Source organism: Rhinoderma darwinii, chromosome 1, assembly GCF_050947455.1.
Source record: "Rhinoderma darwinii isolate aRhiDar2 chromosome 1, aRhiDar2.hap1, whole genome shotgun sequence".
NCBI lineage: Eukaryota > Metazoa > Chordata > Amphibia > Anura > Rhinodermatidae > Rhinoderma > Rhinoderma darwinii.
This window is the reverse complement of record NC_134687.1, coordinates 269,650,390-269,657,848: the sequence shown is the minus strand read 5'-3', so window position 1 is coordinate 269,657,848 and position 7,459 is coordinate 269,650,390. Positions and strand designations below refer to the sequence as shown.

The following is a 7,459-nucleotide window of genomic DNA, read 5'->3' as shown; positions in this document are numbered from 1 at the left end:
GCTCAAAATCAGATTGAAGGACAGAGGTTTCCCCATGGGTGTAATCAGGAAGGCCTATGAGGGAGCGAGAGACGCAGACAGGCAAAGTCTCCTTGTTCCTAAAAAACGTAAAGAAGAACGAGTTACGAGACTCATAGGTACTTATGATTCAAAACAAAACGACATCATGCAAATCCTAAAAAGGTACTGGCGTATTCTCAGTGCTGATATAGATTTGGCAGACCAGATCACACAATGGCCCTCAGTCACGTATCGGAGAGGGAAGAACATTAGGGATAGAGTCATGCATAGCTGTTTTGAGCCTATTATACCGAGGGGCACATGGCTGGATAGACAAACACCAGGTACATATAGATGTGGTAGCTGCAAGGCCTGCGACTTCATCCTCAAAGGGAACAGGTTTACGAGTGTCGCAACACAAGAGGAGTACGACATTCGTGATTTTGTCAACTGCAAAACAGCGGGGGTGGTTTACCTTATCACATGTCCATGCCCCCTTAATTATGTGGGTAAAACGGTGCGACAATTTCGGCGCCGGATAAGGGAGCATGTTGGAGATATTGTCCATGCTAGGGATACCCCGATATCGAAACACGTACATGCTAAACACCAGGGTCGTGCAGAATGTTTAAAGTTTCAAGCAATTGAACTTATTAGACCTCCAAAAAGAGGAGGGGACTGGGACAATCTAATTCTACGCAAGGAAGCCCAATGGATCCACAGACTGGCATGTACACAACCAGCGGGTCTAAACGAGCAGACTAATTACACGTGCTTTATTTAACATGCAATATTATCCATCTCTAAGCAGCCGGGTTAATAATTTGGTTGCTTCAACGGGTGGGTTGTTTTTTTGCATAGTGCACTCTGATTGATATGGCCAATTGGCTAGGTCGTGTATAACAGGTTTTTAATCCAGATTTCGTAATGTGAGGGACACCGCATTCATCTATCCAATATGTGTTTACAATAAAAGAGTTGTTTTGAGGTAGTCCACTTGCGGTGGGTAACTGTCCCGCAAGATATACCCTATATTCTATATCGTTCTGCTCTTACCTTGCTCTTTCTTTGGCAGCATGGGCGATGCGTCCGTGGCTTCCACTGCGCCTGCGTGTTCGTTCAGATGCGGTCGATGATGATTCTTGGTTGTCAGCTGACGGCCGGGAGTCACATGGACAGGTGTCACGAATTCAGGGGGCGCTGTGATTGGTTAGTTCGTACAGCGCCGCCAAATACGAGGGGTGGAGTTTGGTGCTTATAGCAACTCAGTGCCCGAAATGAAGTATGCCGCTGACATCGACGCGAGCATCCTTCCGTGATGCGCAGCAGAATATCTGCTGCTTGAATATTCTATCGCTGGTAATTAGGCCAGAGTGACCAAGATACGGACCCCTGAGGATGAGTATTTGAAACGCGTAGGGTCGTTTTTGTATATGGGATTGTTGCATAGGGGACAGTAGCATTGTGGTGGACCCAGCGCTAGGAGATTCCGGTGTTGATCACGGACCCTGGTGTGTTCTTGGGGCTCGTACTATTGTTATACCCAGGTTAAATGCTGATTCCGGTGAATATCGGTATAAACACTGAGATATACTTATCTAAATGATTCAGTGTTTACTGTTTAATACATTTTTTAATATACACGGTGGGGCTTTTTTCACAGTGGTGTGTTACCCCTGTTTTTAGCGAGTTACTATAATAAAAGGTATATTTTACTCATATGTCACTTCAGTGAATTTCCAAAATTTTTCTATATTGTGGGAGCACAATTATATATATTATTTAATACAGTGAATTTAAACATACATACATACATGCAAACATACATAAATGCAAACATACATGCATACATACATGCAAACATACATACATGCAAACATACATACATGCAAACATACATACATGCAAACATACATGCACATATACACATACATGCAAATATACACATACAAACATGACAACATACATACATACAAGCAAACATACATACATACATACATACATACATATATGCAAACATACATACATGCAAACATACATACATGCAAACATACATGCATACATACATGCAAACATACATGCATGCAAACATACATACATGCAAACATACATACATACATGCAAACATACATACATACATGCAAACATACATACATGCAAACATACATAAATGCAAACATACATGCAAACATACATACATGCAAACATACATGCACATATACACATACATGCACATATACACATACAAACATGACAACATACATACAAGCAAACATACATACAAACAAACATACATACAAACAAACATACATACATGCAAACATACATAAATGCAAACATACATGCATACATACATGCAAACATACATACATGAAAACATACATGCACATATACACATACATGCACATATACACATACAAACATGACAACATACATACAAGCAAACATACATACATACATGCAAACATACATACATGCAAACATGCATAAATGCAAACATACATGCATACATACATGCAAACATACATACATGCAAACATACATACATGAAAACATACATGCACATATACACATACATGCACATATACACATACAAACATGACAACATACATACATGAAAACATACAAACATACATACATGTAAACATACCTACATGAAAACACATACACACATACAAACATGACAACATACATACAAGAAAACATACATACATGCAAACATACATACATACATGAAAACATACATACATGCAAACATACATGCACATATACACATACAAACATGACAACATACATACATGAAAACATACATACAAGCAAACATACATACATACATGCAAACATACATACATGCAAACATACATACATGCAAACATACATGAAAACACACATGCACATATACACATACAAACATGACAACATACATACATACATACATACATACATGACAACATACATACATGACAACATACATGCAAACATACAAACATACATACATACATACTTACATACATGGCAACATACATACAAAAATAAACTCACCTAAGACGTTCCCACGAAGAGCTGAACGGTCCCGTCACTTTTCTTCTCCCATTCACAATAACATAGCGGTGGGCGCAGGTGACGTACTCACGTGGGCCTGATATGATTACGTCATCTGCGCCACAACGCATTGTTACTATGAATGCGAGCGGCGCCAAGAAGAAGGAAGATGGCAAGTGACGGGACCGTTCAGAGCGCCGTTAGAACGTCTTAGGTGAGTTTATTTTTTTTAAATATATTTTTACTTGTTCGCCGGGTGCTGATGCAGCACCGATGCGGTGGGTACAAAAAACAAAAATGTAGTGACAGGGAGGGGGGGAGGGAAAAGTGGCTTGCCGAAACGGGGTGTAGTGTAGTGTAGTGTAGTGTAGTGTAGATGACATTCACGGTAAGTTAGTCTCAATCGGGCTTACCATGCCCGCTTGAGACGAACATTCTCCCGATGTTGCTAGAACTACAGTATCTAGCAACATCGGGACCGCGCACACTGCAGAGCAGAGCGGTTTGATTGACATCGAGCCGCTCACGTCCCTTTTTAGAAATGATAAGCAGCACTTGCTGAGTTATCAAGTGTAAAAAAAAGGCACTTAGGAAATGAATTTTTTTTTTTTTTTAACACCAAATGTTTTAAAATTCATTTCCTGCTTAGAATGTATAAAAAAAAATTTTTTAGTCAACTTGGGACAACCCCTTTAAGCTGTGTAACTTCTGCGATCTGACGAAAGCAGGCACATTCAGCTTAGATTGGCCATTGACATTAAATGCTTTAATCCATAGTCCTTTTTAATCGATTGTGAAACAAAATCTAAACGATATAATAAAAGGTCAACCGCACCACTGATTCCCAGACAGTCTCCCACACTGGTACTAGCGAGGCCTTAAGCTGTGTATCTTCTGCGATTAGAGGAGAGCAGGTACATTCAACTTAGAATGGCCATTGACATTTGTTGATTTATTCCATAGTCCTTTTTAATCGATTGTGAAACAAAATCGAACGACATAATAAAAAGTCAACCACACCACAGAATCCCAGACAGTCTCCCACACTAGTACTAGCGAAGCCTTTAGCTGTGTAACTTCTGCGATCTGATGAGCAGGCACATTCCGCTTAGAACGGCCATTCACATTAAATGCTATAATCCATAGTCCTTTTTAATCGATTGTGAAACAAAATCTAAACGACATAATAAAAAGGCAACCGCACCACGGATTCCCAGACAGTCTCCCACACTGGTACTAGCGAGTCCTTAAGCTGTGTAACTTCTGCGATCTGGCAAGAGCAGGCACATTCAGCTTAGAATGGCCATTGACATCAAATGCTTTAATCCATAGTCCTTTTTATTCGTTTGTGAAACAAAATCTAAACGACATACTAAAAAGGCAACCGCACCACGGATTCCCAAACAGTCTCCCACACTGGTACTAGCGAGGCCTTAAGCTGTGTAACTTCTGCGATATGACGAGAGCAGGCACATTCAGCTTAGAATGGCTATTGACATATTTAGCTTTAGTCCATAGTCCTTTTTTTAATCGATTGTGAAACAAAAGCTAAACTACATAATAAGAAGTCAACCGCACCACGGATTCCCAGACAGTCTCCCACATTGGTACTAACGAGGCCTTAAAATGTGTAACTTCTGTGATGTGACAAGAGCAGGCAGATTCAGCTTAGAATGGCCATTGACATTAAAACCTTTAATCCATAGTCCTTTTTTAATCAATTGTGAAACAAAATCTAAACGGCAAACAATAAGCCTATAGTACCATGGATTCCCAGATAGCCTCCCACACTGCTACTAGCGAGGTCTTAAGCTGTGGAAGTTCTGCAATCTGACGAGGGCAGGAAAATTCAGCTTAGAACGGCTATTGACTTTTATAGATTAAGTCCACAGTCTTTTTTTAATCGATTGTGAAATAAAATCTAAACAACAAAGTGGTAGGACAACAGCACCACGGATTCCGAGACAGTCTTCCACACTCGTACTAGCGAGGCCTTAAGCTGTGTAACTTATGTGATCTGACGACAGCAAGCACACTAAGTTTACAATGGCCATTGCCATTAAATGCTTTAATCCATAGTCCTTTTTAATTGATTGTGAAACAAAATCTAAACAGAATTACAATAGGTCAGCAGCACCACGGAATCGCTCACACTGGTACTAGCGAGGCCCAACGTCATGTGAGTATTGGAATCTGACGAGAGCAGGCACATCAAGTTTAGAATCGCAATTGACATTAAGTGCTTTAATCCATAGTCCTTTTTAATCGATTGTGAAGCAAAATCTAAACAGCATAACAATAGGTCAACAGCACCACAGATTCCCAGACGGTCTCCCACACTGGTACTACCGAGGCCTTAAGCCATGTAACTACTGCGATCTGACGAGAGGAGGTACATTCAGCTTAGAACGGCCATTGACATCTTTATCTTTAGTCTTTTGTCTTTAGTCCATAGTCCTTTTTTAATCGATTGTGAAACAAAATAATAATAAATCAACGGCACCACGGATTCCCTGACAGCCTCTCACATTGGTTCTAACAAGGCCTTAAACTGTGTAACTTCTGCGAACTGACGAGAGAAGGAAGATTCAGCTTAGAATGGCCATTGACATTAAAAAATTTAATCCATAGTCCTTTTTTAATCAATTGTGAAACAAAATCTAAACGGCAAACAATAAGCCTGCAGTACCACGGATTCCCAAATAGCCTCCCACACTGCTACTAGCGAGGTCTTAATCTGTGTAACTTCTGCGTTCTGATGGGAGCAGGCACATTCAGTTTAGAATGGCCATTGACCTTTAAAGATTTAGTCCACAGTCTTTTTTTAATCGATTATGAAACAAAATCTAAACAACAAAGCGTTAGGTCAACAGCACCACGGATACCCAGACAATTTCCCACACTGGTACTAGCGAGGTTTTAAAGTGTTATTCTTCTGCGATTTGACGAGAAAAGGCACATTTCAGCTTAGAATGGCCATTAACTTTAAAAGCTTTAGTCTATTTTTCTTTTTAATCGATTGTGAAACAAAATCTAAATGGCATAACAATATGTCAACAGCACCAGGGATTCCAAGACAGTCTCCTACACTGGTACTAGCAAGGGCTTAAGCTGTGTAACTTCTGTGATCTGATGTGAGCATGCACATTCCGCTTAGAATGGCCATTGACTTTTGAAAATTTAGTCCATAGTCCTTTTTAGTCGATTGTGAAACAAAATCTAAACCGCATAACAATAGGTCAACAGCACCACAGATTCCCAGACAGTCTCCCACACTGGTACTAGCGAGGTCTTAGGGTATGTGCACACGATAACGGCAAATACGTCTGAAAATACGGAGCTGTTTTTAGGAGAAAACAGCTCCTGAATTTCAGACGTAATTGCTCGTACGTAATTGGAGCTGTTTTTCAAAGGAGTCAATGAAAAACGGCTGCCATTACGGACCAAGAAATTTCCTGCACTTCATTTGCTGTCTTTTGACAGCATCGCGTAAAATGACAGGTCGTTGGCACAGTATATCGTAAACCCATTGAAAGTAATGGGCAGATGTTTGCCGACGTATTGGACATGTCTTTTCAGGCGTAATTCTAGGCGTAAAATGCCTTTATTACATCTGAAAAGAGGTCGTGTGAACACAGCCTCAAGGTGTTTTTCTTGCGATTTGACGAGAGAAGGCACATTTCAGCTTAGAATGATCATTAACTTTTAAAGCTTTAGTCTATTGTCCTTTTTAATCGACTGTGAAACAAAATCTAAACGGCATAACAATAGGTCAACAGCACCACAGATTCCCAGACAGACTCCCACACTGGTACTAATGAGGCCTTAAGCCAGGTAACTTCTGCGATCGGACGAGAGCAGAGACATTCAGCTTAGAATGACCATTGACATGTAAAACTTTAGTCCTTAGTCCTTTTTTAATCGATTGTGAAGCAAAATCTAAATGACATAATAAGTCAACAGCACCACGGATTCCAAGACAGCCTCCCACACTGGTACTAGTGAGGTCTTAAGGCATTGTTCTAATGCGATTTGACGAGAGAAGGCACATTCAGTTTAGAACGGCCATTGACTATTAAAGCATTAGTCAATAGTCCTTTATTATCGATTGTGAAACAAAATCGAAACAGCATGACAATATGTCAATAGCACCACGGGTTCCCAGACAGTCTCCCGCACTTGTACTTGCGAGACCTTAAGACATGTAGCTTCTGCGACATGACAAGTGCAGGCATGTTTAGCTTAGAATGGCTATTAACTTTTAAAACTTTAGTCCATAGTCCTTTCTTAATTGATTGTGAATTAAAATTTGACTTAAGGTATGTTTGATGCCTTTGCTATCTTTGACCTCCCACCACCAGTAAACCAATAAGAGACCACAACTTGAAATTGGTGTAAAGGCCACAGCAGCCATTTA

At 40.2% G+C, this 7,459-nt stretch overlaps 3 pseudogenes; all 3 read right to left on the bottom strand.

Annotated features, from left to right (window-relative positions):
- Nucleotides 1–4,420: 4,420 nt before the first annotated feature.
- Nucleotides 4,421–4,539, bottom strand: LOC142709799 (5S ribosomal RNA; annotated as a pseudogene).
- Nucleotides 4,540–5,343: 804 nt separating this feature from the next.
- On the bottom strand, nt 5,344–5,462 carry LOC142674969 (5S ribosomal RNA; annotated as a pseudogene).
- A 1,350-nt stretch (nt 5,463–6,812) lies between these two features.
- On the bottom strand, nt 6,813–6,931 carry LOC142688316 (5S ribosomal RNA; annotated as a pseudogene).
- Between the last annotated feature and the right edge of the window lie 528 nt (nt 6,932–7,459).